The sequence below is a fragment of the Leguminivora glycinivorella genome, chromosome 20 (assembly GCF_023078275.1).
Source record: "Leguminivora glycinivorella isolate SPB_JAAS2020 chromosome 20, LegGlyc_1.1, whole genome shotgun sequence".
NCBI classification, from domain to species: Eukaryota; Metazoa; Arthropoda; class Insecta; order Lepidoptera; family Tortricidae; genus Leguminivora; species Leguminivora glycinivorella.
In genome coordinates, this window is record NC_062990.1 from 14,800,858 (window position 1) to 14,824,185 (window position 23,328).

At 37.2% G+C, this 23,328-nt stretch overlaps 1 protein-coding gene across 3 annotated transcripts in view; it reads right to left on the minus strand.

Annotated features, from left to right (window-relative positions):
* LOC125237073 (nephrin) overlaps positions 1–11,791 on the minus strand; it is a 457,494-nt gene extending 445,703 nt beyond the window's left edge. For all 3 annotated transcript variants that reach the window (XM_048144025.1, XM_048144026.1, XM_048144024.1), the window contains exon 1: positions 11,604–11,791. The gene's annotated coding sequence lies outside the window, so the exon portion shown is untranslated. The remainder of the gene's footprint in view (positions 1–11,603) is intronic.
* Positions 11,792–23,328: the final 11,537 nt, after the last annotated feature.

A 23,328-nucleotide genomic window follows, 5' to 3' on the forward strand; every position in this document is an offset into this window, starting at 1 on the left:
CCATTCCCATTTTAATAACTTATAACATATAAATCAGGCTTTGAGTATTATTATGTACTTTCAGCCCAAATTTTAGTCAATTTAAACTAAATCGTAACTATTCTACTTAGTATTATTTTAATCTGTTTTATTACCTGCATCCTACTCACTCATAATTTTTTTTATCTTGCATGTCTCTATTTAATTGAAACGTTAAAATTCTGAAAAAAAAAATATTTCTTCAACCATAACCATACATAAAGTATCTCTTTTCACACAGAATTATCTTTTTATCTATATTTTTTCAAGAAATGTATTTACATACATTATCTCCCATTCCCACTATAACCTGTACATATAAAGGCTGTACCCCTTTCCCAGACGCACCGGATGGACAACCGGTTGGCTCGATATAGATGGCCAATGACCAGCTACTTAGTTTACTCATGGACACTTGTACAGCCTCTACCTTGAGTGCTTGTTGTCTTACACACTCGATAACGATAGAAATAAGTGTCAATATAAAAAAAAATAACTAATATTTGGAACACAGTACTTACTCTACAGCGTAAAATGAAAGCTTTGAATTCTCGCGTTTCGTACACATGTATAAAGTCACTGTTAAGACGATACGGTAGGGGTCAATTTTCCATACAAACGCTCTCGACTATTTTCTCCCTGGTTTTTGAAGATAGAGCAATGATTTTTTCAACACAGATTGTTATTATTTTTATCTGTGTCGGACCGTTTTGATTTTTTGATATTCTGCTTTTTAAAGACTCTAGAGTCAATTAAAAAATTCCAAAAACAGCCTATTTCATTGTGGCGCAAAAAAAGGTGTGATACTCAAGATTGGTAACAATCAACCAAAAAAGCTAAACAGTCCGACATAGATTATTTCATTGTTATTCAGATTCTCAAATTTCGTTCCAATTGATTAAGTTTTGAAGGAGGAAAGAGTCGAGAGCGGAACCTCGATTTTAAAGATTTTTTTTGAAATATCTTTTGACTGAGTTGTTCTTAATGGACAATTTTTTTTCAATAAATCTAGTTAATAACACTTGTATATTTAACTAAAATTCCCAAGTTGAAAGGAGCCCCTTTCCATTTTAGCATTTTCGCTACCGTATCCTCTTAAGTCGAACGGGATAAAATAACATTATTTTACCGGCCGGTGCAACCTGACCGAAACCAGGGGCGGCTCACTCCGCGATTCTATAGCCGCGCTACAAGTACATGCCAGCGGCCGCCGCATTGATTGTTGTTACCTTTGCACGGCGCAATAGAGTTCAATGTCGATGTCGGCTGTAAGTTTCCGTTTGTAAGTTTGAGGTAAGCATTTAGAATGGCGACATTTTGTGAACATCAAAGGCTTTCTGAACGAATAAAATATCTGATAATGGCACCACACTCGAGTCTATGACACGACACTGGTTAATATTTAATAATAATTATATAGGTAACTATCAGGTTTAGGACATGAGACAAATTTTCTGGACGGAGGGAGGTGGAGGTAATAAAAGTTTTAATTCTGTGTCGATATAATTATTTTTCTACTCCCGAACTGTTATTCGTCATTTACAGGGTCGTGCACAGATCTTTAAAACCCTACATAAAGGTCTATTCCCCAAAGCCAGCGTCCGCCGGCTTTCCGCGCATGCGCGCAGTATCGAAAAAACTGAAAACGCATTGTTTGGCTCTGTAACCATGGCAACGCCTTATAACGACACTGCGGGCGTGCGCGGGAAGGCTTTGGGCAGCCGAGCTGACAGTGCAAACCTTTGAGTCAAAATACAGGAAACAGTGTGAATTTCACGAAAGTTATTCAAGAAAACTATTAAAAACTAAGTGCATGGTCGTAGAAAAAGTATTGTATGCAACGGTGTTTAACTGAGTCAAAAAATACTCGTGACGTCTCAATAACAATTTTCGGCTTCGCCTCAAATTGTTACCCACGCCACTCGTCTTTTTTGACCTCCTTTAAACGCCTGTTGCATAAAATACTATTTCTTATGGTTGTTTTTTGTCCTGTACCATTTCCATTTTTATTTATTCCAACATGTAGCCCGTACTATGTTTTTTTGCTTCACTTTAACTTATCTCAAGATTATGTAAATGAACAGTGTAAGTGCTACTAAGTTACTTGAAACCTGTTTATAAAGTTTATATTTTATGTCGGCAACATAATAAAAACAAAATCTGAAGAGGTTCGTTACTTTTGAAACCCTATTACATATTTATTATTTGAATGAAATGGCTTCGAAGTAACTTAATAATTCTGGGTACCAAAAAGTACTCAAAATTTTCGAATATTTAAGTACCAAAGAGCTAAAATTTTTTTTGGTACATATGAAAACATTTTTTGGTACATATTATTTTTATAAGTTGCTATTTTTGGCATAATTATGTCAATTGCCCGTGTGGTGACGGGTTACGAATTTCATCACCCCCTTTCTTCCCGTGGGTGTCGTAGAAGTCGACTGTGGGATATGGCTTAAATTGTCGTGTAGGCGAGAGGCTGGCAACCTGTCACTGCAATGTCACAATTTCGTTTTCTTTCAACCCCTTTTTGCCAAGAGTGGCACTGGAACTTGAGTAGTTCATGTGCTCTGCCTACCCATTTATGAGATAAAGGCGTGATTGTATTACGCGAATTAATGAGACAATTTCATTTGAAAATATTTTTTATAGTAGCAGATATTATCAATCGTTTTTTCATCTGCTACTATATGTACCAACTTCTACTGTATTTTTATAGCATTTACTGGTATTTAAACCTCTTTAACAGCGGATAAAAATGACAACTGACATCAATAAGCTTTTAACTTAGTAAGTTTAATATGTCTCTTTTTTATCATTTTAGACATCTTTGCAAGTGACATGATAGCACTTAGCTTCAATGTTACTCGTACTTTGTTACATATCTACATCATATCTTATTTTAAGAGGTAAATATCAACCAGTAATTGACTGTCAATTTACTTTTAAAACATTCGATATTAGAAAAGAAAGAAATGAAATAGCATATTATTACTAATACAATGAAATAGTAGGTATTACTATACAAGTGCGTAAAAAAGGAAATTTGAAACGAGTGGCAATAAATTAAACACGAAATCCCACGATTTGGCGTAGGCACTAGTTTGAAGAGGAACAGACAGACTGGTAATATTGACATATATATGGTAGTATTGGTTGACATTGTGATTATTTATAATTTATTATTATTTTTTCAATAAGTATCAAATTGTATTTGTAATTGACATTTCTATATAAAAATCATACTCGACGAGCATAATATAAATTCGTATAGATTAAGGTAGAATAATTTATAATGTAATTTTATATTATGAAATAAATAAATCTAAATCTATTAGTAATATAAATTAGGTTTGTCTAAAAATCAATGTTTATGGGCACAACATGATATACAATACCATAAGGTCAAATTACATGATAATTATAAATTTTGCGGTTCTGTGATAAATGCTGAATTTTGTTCGCTAAAATTGCAGAGAACATTGGTTATCCACAATAACTATTTTCACAATAATTACTGTATTACTAATATAATATTTTACATCAATTTAAAAAGAAATAGCGAAGCGTCTAGTTTACATAATTAAATGAAAAACCGGCCAAGAGCGTGTCGGGCCACGCTCAGTGTAGGGTTCCGTAGTTTCCCCAATTTTTAAAACTATCAAGTTCAAAACAATTTAACTCTAATAAAACATTTTTTTCCGCTTTTTATTTTTGCACTTTGCGGCGTGATTGATATACATATTGACACCTAATTTCAGCTTTCTAGTGCTAACGGTCACTGCGATTATCCGCGGACGGACGGACGGACAGACAGACATGGCGAAACTAAAAGGGTTCCTAGTTGCCTACGGAACCCTAAAAAAAGACCTGGCGATTTCCTCGCGACGCGACAAATATCAGCATTACAGGGAAGAGTCCGTCTTTAAGGAATTCTGCCAGCTTCCTTGGCACAATTCCTTAAAGACCAACATACATACATACATTTGTATGTCATACATACAATCACGCCTGTATCCCATAAAGGGGTAGGCAGAGCACATGAAACTACTAAAGCTTCAGGGCCACTCTTGGCAAATAAGGGGTTAAAAGAAAAACGAAACTGTGGCATTGCAGTGACAGGTTGCCAGCCTCTCGCCTACACCACAATTTAAGACCAACATATTTTAGATTTCTAAGTTCATTATTTAACTGTTTGCTTATTTTTACTTGACATTGTCATATTTTTCTATAAAATTATATTATTAACTAGATTATTGTTGTATCGGTATTAAAAATAGATACGAATATTAAAATAGGTAGATCATCATCCTCCTTGCGTTATACCGGCATTTTGCTTCGGCTCATGGGAGCCCGGGGTCCGCTTTGACAACTAATCCCAAGATTTGGCGTAGGCACTAGTTTTACGAAAGCGACTGCCATCTGACCTTCCAACCCGAAGGGTAAACTAGACCTTATTGGAATTAGTCCGGTTTCCTCACGATGTTTTCCTTCACCGAAAAGCGACTGGCAAATATCAAATGACATTTCGCACAAAAATTGCGAAAAACTCATTGGTGCGAATATTAAAGTAGGTATCGAAGTATTATTTTTCATCATCTATATATAGTACCATAGTACTATTACTAACTGGTACTAATTTATTTTTGGTGGTAAACAGTTTCTTGCTCACCAAGTTCAGGTGAACTTTTGCTTTTGCTTTTGCTTGGTGCTTTTTTTTAAGCGTTTTCTGAATAAATTTCTTCTATTCTATTCTATTCTATTCAAGCATGGCGATTATTCCTCCAGGAAGACTTTGTAGTTGAGCATTTCTTTTTTTTGCCACTTTTTTTTAAACTAATGTGATATTTTTGAAAAAAAAAAAATATTTCTACTCAGAATCACAAGCTTTTTCAATCCTAGTAGTTAAAAAAATTGTCCTATACGATTTTTTTCTTCATTTTGTTACCATTTTCCTTACATGTTGTATGGGGTAACAAAAGAGGGAAGTAACAAAAATGTATGGAGAATCTGGGACACTTTTTGTCTCCCAGTGAGATTGAAAGTACTCGTGATTCTGAGTACAATTGACCTAAAATTCCAAAAAAAAATCAAAATAAAAAAAAATGGCAAAAAAATAAATGCTGTTAGGTACTGCGATATTTCTATCAAAGTTGGTATTGGTATAACTTCAGGGTGTGCAAACAATGTTTTAGACATCATAATGTCTAATATACATAATGCCATATAATATATGTCATATATATATAATGTATACTTAATGTACCTTGGTACCAAATAGGTATTCATTCATTATAACTATCTTGTTTCTTCGAGTTACTTAATACCACTTAGGATATCCAATGTACTACGTATCTCGATCACATGTGCATGTGTATTGTGTATCATAATATAAAAACTATCCATCCAGTCTCTATTTGTGAGTTCCTACAATTGGCTCTGTATTGCTATTCTAAATGTATATTGTATCATTCATAGCTGTTGGAATTCCTTGTATAAATAAATAAAAATAAAATAAAATATAGTCTGTGATCATCATAGGTCCTAAAATCTAGTTTGTATCCCATTTCATAATCATAAATAATAGTTATTTGTTATACAAGGGGGCAAAGTTGTATTTTAACGCCGAGTGTGGAATTGAAAAACGAGCAAATGAAAGGATTCTATAGTTGAACCACGAGCGAAGCGAGTGGTTCGAAAATAGAATCCTGAACTTGCGAGTTTTTTAACACACGAGAAGTAAAATACATTTGCACCCGAGTGTAACACAAAACTTTTCCCCTCACTACAGCGAGGAAACTGCAACGCAAAAAATGCGTTTATCACTGCTTCCAGTAGTTCCACAGGTGGTAAATCATCTTTATTACTAGATTCACCTACTTTTATCAATTTTAAAGCAGTTAATTTGACTTTATTCAAGGTTAAATTACTTTACCCACTAGTGAATAAAATGTGTTTTTACCCGCTGGTATTAAAGGACAAAACACGTGTTTCCGAGCTAGTGAGGGGAAAAAATAATTATTATTGCGCTATCACTTCGCTACAACATAACTACTAACTACTAACTATTGTGGCTCAGTGATCCAAAGTGAATCTTGGCCTCCGAAACGAGAGATCGCCACCTGTCCCGATCCTGCGCAGCCTCTTGCCAGTCTCTGACTTGAAGCCGACGCAGATCCTACACCACACTGTCCTCCCAGCGGTACCTGGGTCGACCCGCCGGGCGGCCACCAGCCGGTCGACCCAAGAACGCTCTCTTGACAGCCCGATCGTCTCCCATTCTGAGTAAGTGACCGAACCAGCGAAGTCTGTGGGCTTTCGTTTCGCCGATGATATTGGGGTCAGAGAGACGATGGCACCTGGAGGGTCCGGAAAAATGCTGAGATCGAGGAGTTAGTGGTCGCTACAACATACCCTATAAATTATATTTTTAGTACCTATTTGCTTAAGTATAGTTTAAAAACAATTTAATACTCTTTAGGTACCTATTTTTTATGGTAGACTTAAGTAGTCGGTTATTATGTTGTTTTTTAATAGTCTATATATCATAGTCGTAAATATTCATGGTAATATTGGTAAGTATGTGAAAATAAGTGAGTTTTGTATTACATAAATATTGTGCGGGCGCTTTTCATTAAGGTTCTCTTGTTTAGTGAAAATTTATTATTTTCGTAATAACTTCTAATAATTTTCAATCTACCGGCGCGCAGTCTTGACTTGAGTATATACCTATATATCATTATTTTAGTACGTTCGCTATCACAATATTTAAAAAAAATACTATGTATATCGATCGCTTACTTTTAATTTTTGACAACTTTTAATTATGACGTAAATAACCACAAAATTCAAATTTTCAAAAAAAAACCCCGACCGCAACATAGTAGACCGATTTTCATGAAACATGGCTAAGAACACTCCCGACTCGAAAAAAAAATCTAAATCGGTTCATCCGTTCGGGAGCTACGATGCCACACACACAGACAGACAAACAGACATACAGACACGTCAAACTTACAACACCCCGTCGTTTTTGCGTCTGGCGTTAAAAAATAGCATTGTAACTCAAACCTGCAGGCCAGGTATTTATCATTTTCTCGATGATTTTCTTTGATACTAAGTTATCTCACCCATCGAATCACAATATTATCATGATGATAACTAGAGATGGGCCGAATACGGACTTTGCCGAATACGAATATTCGGCCGAACATTCGGTTCAGCTGTTACCGAACCGAACATTCGGCCGAATATTCGGTTCCGCCATATTTTAAATCCTGGCTTGGAGTTAAAATATTTTCAATGATTGGTAATGGGTACTAAGGCTTTTATTGTTACTATTATAATTTAGTGCAGAAGAAAATTTTGGTTTTTGTTAATTAAACTACGTTATTTTCACTTTTTTACATAATTATTGTATGTCTTATATTTTAACGTATTTTATTTCCCTTTGGTGGTTCCTTAAAATGCTGAAAAACGAAACAACTTACGCTATTTATTTACTTTGTTTGTTCGGTAAATATTCGGCAATGTAACCGAACTATTCGGCCGAATACGAACATTGAAAAACTTGCCGAATATGCCGAATACCGAATATTTACCGAATATTCGGCCCATCTCTAATGATAACTCAAATCGTCATCATCAAATTTCAAATCATTTCGCTCATTATTCATGACATTACATAAAGCAGATGCTTTCACTAATGACATGAAACAGATGAACCGCCCACAATTTCGTATCGAAAATGTAATATAATATATTAAATAAATTTAATTGGTAGTCCACTGATTTAAACTTTCACGATTATTACACATCATTATTTTTAAAATCGGGACTTAATCGCGTATAACTACATATTAAACTGACCTCCAACGTTTCAAGGACGGCGTTGTCCCCGTGGTCTCGGAGAAGACTGGCTTGAAATGACATCAACACCTTCTGACAGCCGCGCGAGTTTTTCGAACTACCCGCACTTGGTTTTGATTATCAACTTGAACTGTTTGCGCACTAGGGATGTTACTCTGTCGACATACAACACTGACGATATTTGATTTAACGACTGTCGATATTATTTTCGGCTTACACTTATTAATGACAGGATTCCATGTGGATGAGACGCGATTAAGTCCCGATTTTAAAAATAATGATGTTTAATTGGTAGTGTCCAGAATTTGATATTAACTTATCACCATTTAAATAGTATATAACCTAACCACAACATTAAAATTTTGAAAAAAACCCCGACTGCGATATAGTAGACCGATTTTTATGAAACATGGCTAAGAACACTCCCGACTTACTAAGCTTTCAGATAAAAAAAAACTAAATCGTATTCGATTCATCCGTTCGGGAGCTACGATGCCACAGACAGACACGCACACAGACAGACAGACAGACAGACAGACACACACACACCCCGTCGTTTTTGCGTCGGGGGTTAAAAACAAAGTCGCTTCCCTCTGTCTGTCTTGTATGTATATCCTTGTGTAGGTTAGATCTTTGAAACTACGCAACGCTTTGAAACCCACTAAAATGTTAATAAATAATACATACATACATACATACAATCACGCCTGTATCCCATGAAGGGGTAGGCAGAGCACATGAAACTACTCATTTCAGTGCCACTCTTGGCAAATAAGGGGTTGACAGAAAACGAAACTGTGACATTGCAGTGACAGGTTGCCAGCCTCTCGCCTACGCCACAATTTAACCCATAGCACAGTGTGGGATCAGACCTCATTTTTGACCATGGTCTTTTTATTGTAAAAACCGGTAGCCTAGACCAAAACAATGCTACGACTAAAATTCCCGAATGTCAAATATGACTAGTTAACGAGAAATTATTTTTTGAAATTTAGGGTAAATGTACCCGAAAATTGACTAAAACTCAAAATATCCTGAGACCCGTATCGATTATCAAAAAACACTTTTAAGAGAACTTATAGAACTACCAATATACTATCGTATGGAATAATCAGCACGGTAATAGCATCATTCATATCGGTATTAGAACCAAATTAGTAATTTTACATTTTGATTTTTTTTTCTCGAAAGTTCCTGTATATTAGCATTTCTTTTATTTTTTTACTGAAAGGTGATTAGCTTCCCTATATGCTATAATTTTTGCACTAAGCAATTCCATAGGATTTAGAAATTATGGTGTGCTTAATTACTCTATGGGGATTTTATATGGGACGTTTAAACACACCATAATGTCTAGATCCTATGGAATTGCTTAATGCAAAAATTATACGAGTAGCATATAGGGAAGCTAATCACCTTTCAGTAAAAAAATAAAAGAAATGCTAATATACAGGAACTTTCGAGAAAAAAAATCAAAATAGAAAATAACTAATTTGGTTCTAATACCGATATGAATGGTGTTAGGACCGTGCTGATTATTCCATACGATAGTATATTGGTAGTTCTATAAGTTCTCTTAAACGTGTTTTTTGATAATCGATACCGTTCTCAGGATATTTTGAGTTTTAGTCAATTTTCGGGTACATTTTGACATTCGGGAGTTTTAGTCGTAGCATTGTTTTGGTCTAGGCTATCGGTTTTTACAATAAAAAGACCATGGTCAAAAATGAGGTCTGATCCCACACTGTGCATAGGTATCCCACAGTCATATTTATCCCAATAATAAATAATAATTAGTTATCCGAAAAATTTTTTAAATATCGGTCGAAGAACGAATTTCAACAAAAATGACTTTTTTCAGTCATGTCCTGCGGGTAGTTGAAATATAATACCTCACTGATTCATATAGTTTTAATGATACGCATAGTTTTGTTATTTGTCATAACGATCTAGATTTAGCTTCTAGATAAAGTTATCCTAAATAGGATAGTACCTAAGAGTTTTGAATGATTCACGGTTATTTTCGTTATACTTATATTGACCGGGATATAGACCGTGATTACCTTTTTGATTTTTGTCGAGCTTTTTGTTTTCCGTAATCATGATGCATGCAACTGCGTCGAAATATCGGGTGCTCGACAAAAATCAAAAAGGTAATCACGGTTTATCATCATCTTCCTCCTTGCGTTATCCCGGCATATTGCTATGACAACTAATCCCAATATTTGGCGTGGGCACTAATTTTTACAAAAACGACTGCCATCCGGCCTTCCAACCCGAAGGGTAACTAGGCTTCTTGGGATTAGCCCGGTTTCCTCACGATGTTTTCCTTCACCGAAAAGCGACTTTATCAAATGACATTCCGCACATAAGTTCCGAAAAACTCATTGGTACGAGCTGGGGTTCGAACCCGCGACCTCCGGTTTAGAAGTCGCACGCTCTTACCGCTAGGCTACCAGCGCTTTTTTCACGGTCAATTTAGCTACTTACTACTTATGCTATGAAAAAATCAACAGTGATCGACTCTGGCCAACGTGGGACTCGAACCCACATCCTTGGATTGCCGGTCCAATGCGTTACCAATTGTGCCAGCCGACCATGGATGTCCATGACTGCGAATTTAATTGCAACGCATGCAATACATACGCATGCAATGCAGGTAACGCATTGGACCGGCAATCCAAGGATGTGGGTTCGATTCGAGTCCCACGTTGGCCAGAGTCGATCACTGTTGATTTTTTCATTGCGATTGATGTCTGCATTTATAATTTGCGATTTGTAAAGTGGTACGTTCCACAATAAAAAAGGAAAAATCCATATGTTTATATTTAAAAACATATGGATTATTAACATTTTACTACTTATGCATAGTTACTAATATTATCATTTTCAACATTCTTGATATGAGCTATTTCCATTCAGAATATCAAACTATTGTCTCAAGAAATGACATAATACATCATCATTATTGAAATCGTTCCATGTCTTGGCCAGATGTAAACAAAGCATAGGTTTAAAAATCTATGAATATTACTTAACCCGTTCAATTTTCATGACTGCAATCCCATTACAACAACAACAAAACTGCACGCCGACTGCATTCCCAATGAAATTTGCTTAGACTGAATTTAATGTATGAAGATTTCAATAACAACTATATTTGGTTACTGTATGATAAACTTGTTAATCAAAACTTTTAATCAATTGAGTTTTATTAAATAGTGACTGCTTATTACCATCAGGCGGGTCGTATGCTCGTTTGCCACCACGTGTAAAACTTTTTTTATTTAATTAACACTTTCTTAAAATTATCTTATCAGATTCTTATTTTAATACGTGTCTTAATTAATAGAATCATTTTTTATCACCACACACGTTTGTTTTATTTTATAACCAACTACTTGTACCGGCTACCCCCCACTGAGAAAAAAAAACCGCCAAACTTGCCCTAATTATACATTTTGTAAACAAATTGTACTACTTATTTTATAAGTTTATGTATTATTTTTAAGTTCTATCTTATTTGATTATGTATTGTACTATAGTATAAACATACCTCACACTTAATCTTTGATAAGACCCTCTGCACACAGTCATAACATACCCAAATTAATTAAAAATTCAAAATGAAAATGTCACGTCAAGTTTATAAATTATTGTATCATATTTTATTATGTGTTTCTTTTAGGTACTATATTATAAACAATTAAACATACCTCACACTATCCTATTGATAAGACCCGCTACACACACAGTCATAACATGAACCAAAAACTCAAATTAAAAATCTCACAGTATACACATATCAAATCCACAACTGGTATCACAAGTCTACACGCACTGTAATCCAAAAGCCAGATCGAGCCACAGGTGGTCTACAGAACGACGGTACGTCCGACGCGCGCGGGCGCTAAAAGCGGTCTGGAGGTCTGTGGGGGGACTAGGGGGGGAGAGGCTGCGCAGAGATCCCCGGGTTGCGTGAGCCGGCAGGGTCGGTCTGGGAGCGAAGCTGGTCGAACGCGTCGTTCCAAATTCAAAATATTCAAATGGTTAGTTTTTATTAGAAATTAAAATGCTGGCCGATTTTAAATGTGGCCAGTTCGATTACAAAAAAGGTTAGGTTTAGAATTTTGAGATGGTTTTGAAAAGGTTGCTTTCGAAATGAAAATGCTGGCTGGAAATTTTAAAGGATACCATTTCGATGTAAAAAAAAGTTTGGTTTAGAATTATTACAGTTCGAAATTCAAATGGTTCGAGTTGTCAACAGAAATGAAAATACTGGTTAGAAATTTTAAATGTGGCCAGTTCTATTCGAAAATTAAAAATATTTGTTTTGAAATGTTGACATTGGCCGTATGTTGGTTTTTTAGGATGGTATTCAGAAAATTAATTATTTCAAGTAAACAAATAACATGAGGCGTTATAGCAAAAGTCTTCTTCAAAACATACATAATTATACGTAGATTAGATAGGTGAATAGTGCTAGTTATCGACCAACATTTAATTATTATCCATTTGAAGGAATAGGTGGTACTAATAATACTTTGCTGTTTTCTGAAAATGTTTTTTTTTAATGTAAATGTTGTACAAAAGTCAGTGTTGCACAGCAAGTTAAGTCTGTATTAGGTACATTTTTTCGAAAAATTGTATAACTATTACAGTTTTGCGTATTTGTAAACAATTATTATCGTTTTATTTAATATATATTTCCACAAAATATCGAAAGATTCTATTAATTATCAAAATTGAACACTCAATTAGTAATTTAAAATATACGTTATTTGAAATTGGCTATGATTTATTATTAAATTAATACAGTGTAATGAATTACAGTATTAGTCCCGTTTTAATAATATAATATATAATTATACTAAGTTTAATCAAAGCATTATTAAATACACCATTTAATAGTACAAGCGATTAAAATATAGTCGCTATCAAATGTAACGGAGCTCCCCGAGTGTTCAAAATAATGTAAACACACTCTCGTTCAAGTACTTCAGACATTTTTGAACACCTTGGTAAGGACAGCGCTGAAACGTCAGCAAATTTCATGTGCTCTGCCTATCCCTTTTGGGTACATCGGCGTGAATTTATGTAGTACAAAGCGCGCTCAAACACTTCGGATATGTTTGAACACTTTGATAAAAGTGCTATGCCTACCCCTTTTGGAAATACCGGCGTAACTTACGCAATAAATAATAAAAAAAACGACGGGGTCTTATAAGTTTGATGTGTCTGTCTGTGTGTATGTCTGTCTGTCTGTTTGTCTGTCTGTCTGTCTGTGTGTGTGTCTGTCTGTGGCATCGTAGCTCTCGAACGGATGAACCGTTTTTGTCTGGAAGCTGAGTTAGTCGGGAGTGTTTTAGCCATGTTTCATGAAAATCGGTCCACCATGTCGCGGTCGGGGGATTTTTCAAAATTTTAATTTTGTTGTTAGGTTAGTTCAGTTTTTACTTCATAATTTTAAAATTGCAAATTCTATTTTTAAATGAACTAGTAATTTCCTGATATCTAGTATCTTTTTATTCGCAAGTATTTCAGTTTCAGTAAGGCTTCAGTTGCATAAAGGGGTGCCTTGAGGCGATTTACAGTTACACTATTCATGAATATATTTTAAAGTAGGTGAGTCGAACCTTAAGAAAACCAGTGGCACAACTATTAATGACGAAATATGTTATTCTAAAGCAAAAAAATCTTCATAACACACATACATAACGCCTGTATTCCCAAAAAAGGTAGGCAGAGCTCATGACATTACTCAAGACTTTCCGCGCGCATTCTGCTCTGGTGCGGTAGCCGAATGGCATTTGTGCGACGCGAAACGAAAACGAAACGCCGCGAAAGGTAGTCTGTCTCTGTCGCGCCAATACGCAAGAGCGATAGAAATATCTACGAGCATTCCGTTTCCCGAGCGTTTCGTTGCTCTCTCAAAAGGCACATGTGTGGCCGAGCTTTTAAGGTGTTGAAAACAAAATTGTTATATTGCAGTGATAGGTTACCAGCCTCTCGCCTACGCCGCAATTTAACCCATATCCCACAGTCGACTTCTACGACACCCACGGTAAGAAAGGTGGTATGAAATTCTTAATTAGTCACCACACTAAAACAACAAAGATAAACATAAAAGTAAATTTTCCAATATTTTTTTTAAACTAAGTGCGTTTATTACATTATCCGATCCGATATCGGATGTAGGACCGATATCCAACCATAGCCAACATCTTTGATTTTTGCCTTTGAAACCCTTTCATCATTCGATATAGGATCGGATAATGTAAAAACACACTAACGCCGTGGCTTGCGTGGGCGACGGTCGCGCGATGGTCGCGCGACGGCGATGCGACGCATACGAAATCAAACCTTATCGATATGGAATTATGAGACGCGACGGCGACGGTCGCGCGACCGTCGCCCACGCAAAACACGGCGTAAGTCTCAGAAAATGGTGGAGTAGCTCAAACTGTGACTCCTTTGCATTTGGAATTTTCCGTTATTTTATGAAGATAACAAGACCGTTTGATGCCAAGATAGGGTTATCTTACTGTAACCGATATTGTATTGATGATAGCTTAGTTCTATTACTGTTATGAGACTATCGGCTATCGGCCTGATTCTAACTTTCATATACGTCAAAAATAGGCTACTTGCGTTCTAGTCAAATCAGCATTAGGGATAAATAATAAAATAATAAATATTGTCCTATTCTTACACGGATTGACTGAGTCCCACGGTGAGCTCAAGAAGGCTTGTGTTGCAGGTACTCATACAACGATATATATTATATAATATACAAATACTTATATACTTAGGAAACATCCATGAATCAGGAACAAATATCTGTGCTCATACAAATAAACGCCCTTACCGGGATTCGAACCCGGGACCGCGGCGTAGCAGGCAGGGTGACTACGCTCTAGGCCAGACCGGTCGTCAAAGAATAATAATAATTTGTCGGCACTTTATGAGTGATAGGAATACAGTACAAAAATTAATTAACAGCTGGTTTGGTTGTAATGAAATGAAATGAAATGAAATATTTAACTTCATAAAAAGCACGGTGTATTAGTTTCGCTGTAGTCGTTATCAGAATGTTTTTAATACTTAGATGACAATATTTGTTTACTTATAAGCAAATGACTCAGAGCATTATTACCTCTTATATTATTTATTATTAGTGTTGCGTTTGTAGTAAAGCTCGTCCACACATGCGCGTTTTGAGAGCGTAGGCGGAGCGTTAGCGGAGCGCAATGATAGTGGTGCGCCGAACGGACGCTGGCGTTGCGCCCAGCGGACGACGGCTGGAACTAATGAGCGCGGATTGCAATCGGAATGCGCGCGCATTTCGCTCCGCTGACGCTACGCTATCAAAACGCTTTATGTGTGGCGGAGGCTTTAGTAATCGCGGTCGTGAAAATGAATACCCTCGCCATAACATATTTGTAAACGCTCCTAGGTCACATAAATAGATAGATTTGTTTTAGTTTGAGAAGTTTTTTTTTAAATTACACTCAGGCGGCGCGGCGCTGACGTCCGTTCCGCGTCTTGCGACGTGCGTCGCCTGAGTGTGGTTTGCCGCTAAGAGTTAAGCTACTTTAAAGCCTGAACCAGACATAAAGCGTTTTTAGAGCGTAGCTGCGTTAGCGGAGCGCAATGATAGCGGTGCGCCGGCGGAACGCTGGCGTTCCGCTTGCAATCCGCGCGCATTCCGCTCGCAATCTGCGCTCGTTAGTTCCCGCTGGCGTCCGCTGGGCGCAACGCCAGCGTTCGTCCGGCGCACCGCTATCGTTGCGCTACGCTGACGTTCCACTACCGCTCCGCCTTCGCTATCAAAACTCGCATGTGTGGCCAAGCTTTTAGGGCCTATCTCGCAAGGTTAGTGGGCTGTCAACTGTCAAATTCCATAATTCCATAACGGACACTTGCACCAACGAAAATGTAGGGTTAACCCGAATGTTAACCCACCATTTAATATGGAATTTGACAGTTTTAACACTAACCCTGAGTTGAGGTTGGTGCAAGTGGGCCTAATATTATAAAATGGTGGGTTAACATCGGGTTAACCCTCCATTTTCGGTGGTGCAAGTGACCCTTACAACTTAAAACAAATGTGACGTTATCTGGGTAAAGGAACCTTATTACCAATGGCGCTTACGTCCCACGGCGTCGTATTTGTCCACGAACATCGGTCATTACCAGAGATCGGACGAATTTGCGACATTCTTAGTGACTTACGTCATTTTAATGACTTTTAGTATGAGATGACGCACAAAAATCCGATCTCTGGTCATAACGCCGTAAGCGCCATCCATAAGGTCCCTATACCCAGATAATGTCACAAATAAACTTCACGGATATCTGCTTTCAATGTGTTGCAATTTCGATCAATGCTACAGAGCTTAGGCATCAGATAGCCCTTTGACCCAGATTGTGTCTACACACTGGATTCTGGCATTGAGTGAGCTTACAGAACCTATTAGGCTTGTGTCGTTCACGAACTATGAACTGTTAGGAATAAAATCCAATCAATGACCGAAATGAACTGAATCTTTCCGTGCTCTGTGAATCGGTCTTTGCTCATTTAGTTCAGTATAGGATCGGCGAGCGCGAGCGGTTTGGATCAAGAAAGAGTGTGTGACTGCGCCGACCGGGAGCGAGGTATTTAGCAATGCGACACAAAAACGTCAAGTTTTCATATTAAGAGCGCTATGACAAAAAAAGGCGATATATTGTAAAATGCACAATATTTATCGACAAAATTGTACACTTTACTCATACTAAAAGACAGTGAAAGTACTTGTTTCAGTTAGAACATCTTATTAGCTGTCGGTTAAATAAAAAACATATGAAAAAAAAAGCTTTTTCAATTAGTAATGATTGTTTTTCTGATGCTCGTTTAGGAAAAACCGCGTGAAGCACAGAATTCGGAGCTCTTATTATGTACAATTTGATAAGATCACTCTCATAAATGAGGTAAATTTAAGTTCCAAATATCTTGTACTTAAGGCCCATTAAACAATATTTATCATTTAATCCTTTGAAATTGAGAAATTGAAAGTAAAACGAACTCAATTTTGTCTTGAAAATACATCGAAACAAGTGATCATTTCTCCGAAAATCTACATGTTATCGAAGTTATTTTAGTATATAAATAATCTGCACAATGTGCTTAAACTGCTGTTATCCATTTGTCGTTATAATATTTTATCATGATTTTTTGCCAATTTTTTGAAAACTAGCCTTCCTGTCGCTATTTTACCGGCGACGGACGCCTGCGATTTCAGTGCCGCGCCGGAGCTCGAGCAGGTAAGACGTATGTCACTTTGGTCTCCGAGTTTTCATCGCAAACGTCGAGAATATTTATTGTTGTGTGGGTCGGACGCCTTGTTTCTACACGGGCTATCCTCGCATTGTGTGTGTGTAAACAGCGACCAACGAATTTGATCCTAGATCCGTAAATATTTGCTTTTGTAATACTTTGTTATGTTTGAATGTTAAAGTATTACAACGTTGTGATGATAAAAATGTGAAAATTACAATACGGTCAAGATGATAAGACACATCAAGATGGTACTCGGGATCTGATGATGGAGCCAGAAGGTGGTCACCAGTACCAGTGAACCATGTAAGTAAACGACTTCGTGTTTAGGCTCGTTGGGTTCGTCTCAACAAGACCTTTGACAAGAGGTGGTACTCAGGGTCTGATGATGGAGCCAGATGGTGGTCACCAGTACCAATGAACCATATAACTAAACCCAGAGATGGGGAAATCGTAATCGATTCCGGATTACACGATTACTTGATTTTACTTTGTAATCTGACACTACTGGGTGTCAGATTACTTGTAATGTAATCAAGTGAAACGGTAAATTACCATTACATGTAAAGGAATCACTAATCATCTATACAATCATTACTATTACCAATAACTCGGAATCATAGTCGATTCAAAATAACTGAAATTATTGACTTGATTACTTTCAGATTACGAATATGTAGTACCTCAGATTGCCGACTGTCACTTTGACACAAAAGTCATCATGGGTGTCGTAAATTAGGTTTTAGGGGTGCTGATTCCAAAATTAATGACCAATGTGGAATCTGACATTGCTGACTGTCACTTTGACACAAAAGTCGTCATGGGTGTCGTAAAATAGGTTTTAGGGGGTGCTGATTCCAAAATTAATGACCAATGTTCAATCTGACATTGCTGACTGTCACTCTGACACAAAAGTCGTCATGGGTGTCGTAAAATAGGTTTTAGGGGTGCTGATTACAAAATGAATGACCAATTTGGAATCTGACAGTGCTGACTGTCACTTTGACACAAAAGTCGTCATGGGTGTCGTAAAATAGGTTTTAGGGGGTGCTGATTCCAAAATTAATGACCAATGTGGAATCTGACATTGCTGACTGTCACTTTGACACAAAAGTCGTCATGGGTGTCGTAAAATAGGTTTTAGGAGGTGCTGATTCCAAAATTAATGACCAATGTGGAATCTGACATTGCTGACTGTCACTCTGACACAAAAGTCGTCATGGGTGTCGTAAAATAGGTTTTAGGGGGTGCTGATTCCAAAATTAATGACCAATTTGGAATCTGACATTGCTGACTGTCACTTTGACACAAAAGTCGTCATGGGTGTCGTAAAATAGGTTTTAGGGGTGCTGATTCCAAAATTAATGACCAATGTGGAATCTGACATTGCTGACTGTCACTTTGACACAAAAGTCGTCATGGGTGTCGTAAAATAGGTTTTAGGGGGTGCTGATTCCAAAATTAATGACCAATGTTCAATCTGACATTGCTGACTGTCACTCTGACACAAAAGTCGTCATGGGTGTCGTAAAATAGGTTTTAGGGGGTGCTGATTCCAAGGGTGAATCACTTTTTTCTTGGTTGTTATTGCCATGGTTACGGTCCCCTGGGTCACCCTGGTTTTATGCAAAATTATGCTACTTTAATTATGCAAACATGCATGTAGTCCATGTTTGTAGATGGCCCATTAAGAAAGGGATGTATTAACAACAGAAAAATGCTTGTTTGCATAGTTTAAATAGCATAATTTTGCATAAAACCAGGGTGACCCAGGGGACCGTAACCATGGCAATAACAAGCAAGAAAAAGGTGATTCACCCCCAAAATTAATGACCAATGTTCAATCTGACATTTCTGACTGTCACTTTGACACAAAAGTCGTCATGGGTGTCGTAAAATAGGTTTTAGGGGGTGCTGATTCCAAAATTAGTGACCAATTTGGAATCTGACATTGCGGACTGTCACTTTGACACAAAAGTCGTCATGGGTGTCGTCAAATAGGTATCCGGAGGTGTTTGAAAACTAATGACCAATTTGGAATCTGACACTGTTGACTGTCACTTTGACACAAAAGTGATCATGGGTGTCTTCAAATAGGTTTTCATGGGTACTGATCTCAATATTAATGATCAATTTGGAATCTGACATTGCTGACTGTCACTTTGACATAAAAGTCGTTATGGGTGTCGTCAAATAGGTTTCCAGGGGTACTGTGCAATGTCAGGTTCCAAATCGGTCATAACTTTTTAAATCATTTCATTAATTTTGGAATCAGTACCCCCTAAAAACTATTTGACTACACCCATGATTCCTTTTGTGTCAAAATGACAATTAGCACTGTGAGATTCCAAAATAGTCGTTAATTTTGGAATCAGCACCCCCGGAAACCTTTTTGACGACACCCATGACGACTTTTGTGTCAAAGTGACAGTCAGCAATGTCAAGATTCCAAATCGGTCATTAGTTTTCAAATCAGCACCTCCGGAAACCTATTTGACGACACCCATGATGACTTTTGTGTCAAAGTGACAGTCAGCAATGTTAGATTCCACATTAGTTATTATTTTTGGAATCAGCACCCCCTAAAACCTATTTTACGACACCCATGATGACTTTTGTGTCAAAGTGGCAGTCAGCAATGTTAGATTCCACATTGGTCATTATTTTTGGAATCAGCACCCCCTAAAACCAATTTTACGACACCCATGACGACTTTTGTGTCAAAGTGACAGTCAGCAATGTCAGATTCCACATTGGTCATTAATTTTGGAATCAGCACCCCCTAAAACCAATTTTACGACACCCATGACGACTTTTGTGTCAAAGTGACAGTCAGCAATGTCAGATTCCACATTGTTCATTAATTTTGGAATCAGCACCCCCGCAAACCTATTTGACGACACCCATGACGACTTTTGTGTCAAAGTGACAGTCAGCAATGTCAGATTCCAAATCGGTCATTAATTTTTAAATCAGCACACCCGAAAACCTATACTCGTGGTATATGCACTTGAAATGTGAAAGTGAAAATGCTAGAATGACATGTAAACCACGAAGTTGTATAGTCATATTGTTCATTGGTATTGGTGACCACCATCTGGCTCCATCATCAGACCCTGAGCACCACCTTGAAGTAATTAGAATTGTATTTGTCTTATTTTATCATCATATTAATATATACTTTACTCTAATACTTATCATATAACAAAAGCAAATATTTGGGATGGGATCTACTTTTATAATTATTACATTAATTTTTTAAATAAATTTTAACATAATTGATATTATTTCGCGCTATATTCTCGTATTTTCGTACAAAATAATGTTTATTAGAAACCAAAAGTTTATATCGAGATAGTAGATTGTGGTTTTATCAAAATTCCATAGAAAGGATCAAGATTGTTCTGTCCATTATTGTAGTGCGAGCGAGTGATAAGACGTGCTAGAAAGGGTCGGCATATTGGGCTCGCGCGGCGGGTAAAATACCTAATTTCGCCCGACGCCGAAATGTTATAACGCTCTTAAGCTTCGGTTACTTACAACCTTTCGGCCCGGAATTGTTATTATCTGTGGAATATTCGTATCATTTTGACACTAGTCGGTCCCATTCGTTCTGATCTTTCCGACCGTAGTGGTCGCTGGTCTGACTGAACTAAATGAGCAAAGACCTAAAAGAGCGAACTAGTTCGTGGGAGCGATTGAACGAGATCGGAGCGCTCCGATCAACGAACGAAACGGCACAAGCCTAGAACCTATACCATGTGTTCTCAGGGGCGGCTCACTCCACGATTCTAACGCCGCGCTATGCTATGCTAATGACGCGCGTTCTCACAGAAGCACAGAACGCACGTTCGCGCTTTCTATTGTTACTTTACGTCGCGAGATTTTTTTAAGGTTCATATGCGATGTCCGAGTATATAATGGCTAATAATGCTTAGTTAAATAATGCTTAGTTAAATAGACATCATGAATCTTACACAGGTCTACTATTGATTAAGTCCTACGGAAAAGTTCAATAAGGCTTGTGATTTTGGGACTTAAACAAAAAATTACCTAGAAAATACCCAAGACTTGAATATAATAGTATAACATTGTATCTGAGTATTAATTCGTTTTAATCCAAAGGCAAACCTATCGTTCGACGCTGCGCGCGTGCGGCTCGTTTCTTTGTTAGAATTTTGTAGGCATTTAAAAAGCGGCATTGCGTGAACAACAACTGTACTTGTATGTGTCATTACAACGAGGTTTCTCATCGACTTTGGTACATACATCCTTTAGTTTAGTTGATGGATGTATCTTAGTACGTGTAAAGAACTAATAGGTCTATTGTATAAGAAATTCTATCTTTTAGCATATTTACATACATGTTTTATAAGACTGTTTGTTTCTCAATAAATAAAAAAAAAAACATAAATCCAATCGTGCCGCGGCCGCTGCAGGACACCATCGCGAGCGCAGACTTCTGGCCGAAAGGTGTGGTTTTTCGGCGGTTCCGGGGCAACCTGCCAAATCCCACACCGGGGCAAACGACGCAACGGAGCCAACCTGTGACGTCATCGCCCAAATCAATTGTTTAATTTTATTTTTATTGTTCTCTCTTTTTTCTCTTTTGTTTTTTATCTAAGTTTCGTGACGCATTGGTTATACTGGTTATGTTTTACAAATAAAATAAAAATAAAAAAACATTCTTCGGAATCACTTATACAGTATGTAAACTAACGAAAACCATTTACTGTAACCCGTAAATGTCCAGGTGATACTGAGAAACTTTTACTATGGGATCAACCCCGAAATCACGAAAATATCTTCTGACAGTTTCATAGGTAGTTTTATTTTATAGTAAGTACTAGCTTTTACCCGCGGCTTCGCCCGCGTAATAAAAGTATTCATTAAGATTTTCATTTGGATCCGTAGGGACCGTAGGTTTCTCTGTAGGTATATTTATCTGCGATTATTTCGATTGCACATAATACTTTTGCTTGCAATGATTGTAGAAATATTACACATCGACCACAGCGTAGGTAATTCTATATACGCTGGGGAAACCTTTATAAACATCCCACATAGCCCGTATTTCGACACTATGATCGGTGGGTAAAAAGTACTTTTTTCTATTATCCCTTACAATTTTTTACATTTTGCTTATACTTATCGCAAACGTAATCTTCAAGCAAGCAAACAACGATCGTCTTAGAGCACATTGATTGTAAGAGACCGCCGACCGATTATCCGTATCCCGCTAACGATACCCATATTATCCGTATCCGTATCCGTATCCGTATCCGTATCGCTATCGCTATCGCTATCGCTATCGCTATCGCTATCGCTATCCCTATCGCTATCCCTATCGCTATCCCTATCGCTATCACTATCGCTTTCCCTATCGCTATCGCTATCCCTATCCCTATCCCTATCCCTATCCCTTATCAAGATGTTTAATGATATAACACTTTAAGTTCTCGCACTTTGTACACATATTTAAAGTCACATACAGGTCGAACGCGATTAATTAACATTATTTTTACCTTTTTCCCAACGTTTCGGCCAGGTTGCACTGGCCGTGGTCGCGGAAGACTGACGTCCCAGCAAAATGTCACCGGAGATGTAAACAACACAAAACTACCCGATATTAATTTATATAAATGTTCGGGGTAGACAAATAAATATAATCTACCCGCTTTTAGTTAATGTTTATTTCCCACCATGTTTATTTTAAAGGTAAAAATAATGTTAATTAATCGCGTTCGACCTGTATGTGACTTTAAATATATGTTTAATGATTTCTTATCAAGTGCTAAAATATAAAGTTTCATGGTTTTATCATTTAAAATTAAGAAATCCCATACAAACTTTCAACCTCTTTTTCAACCCCTTCATCCCTTTTTTTCGAAATAAAAAGTAGCCTATGTTCTGTCTCAGGGTCTAAAGATTGTCTGTTCCAAATTTCATCAAAATCGGTTGCGTGGTTTAAGCGGGAAAGCGTAACAGACAGACAGACAGACAGACAGACAGAAAGACAGACAGACAGACAGACAGAGTTACTTTCGCATTTATAATATTAGTATGGATAGTATGGATTTCCTATGGGAGAGTAAATTTTTATTTCGCGTTTTGGGTGTTGG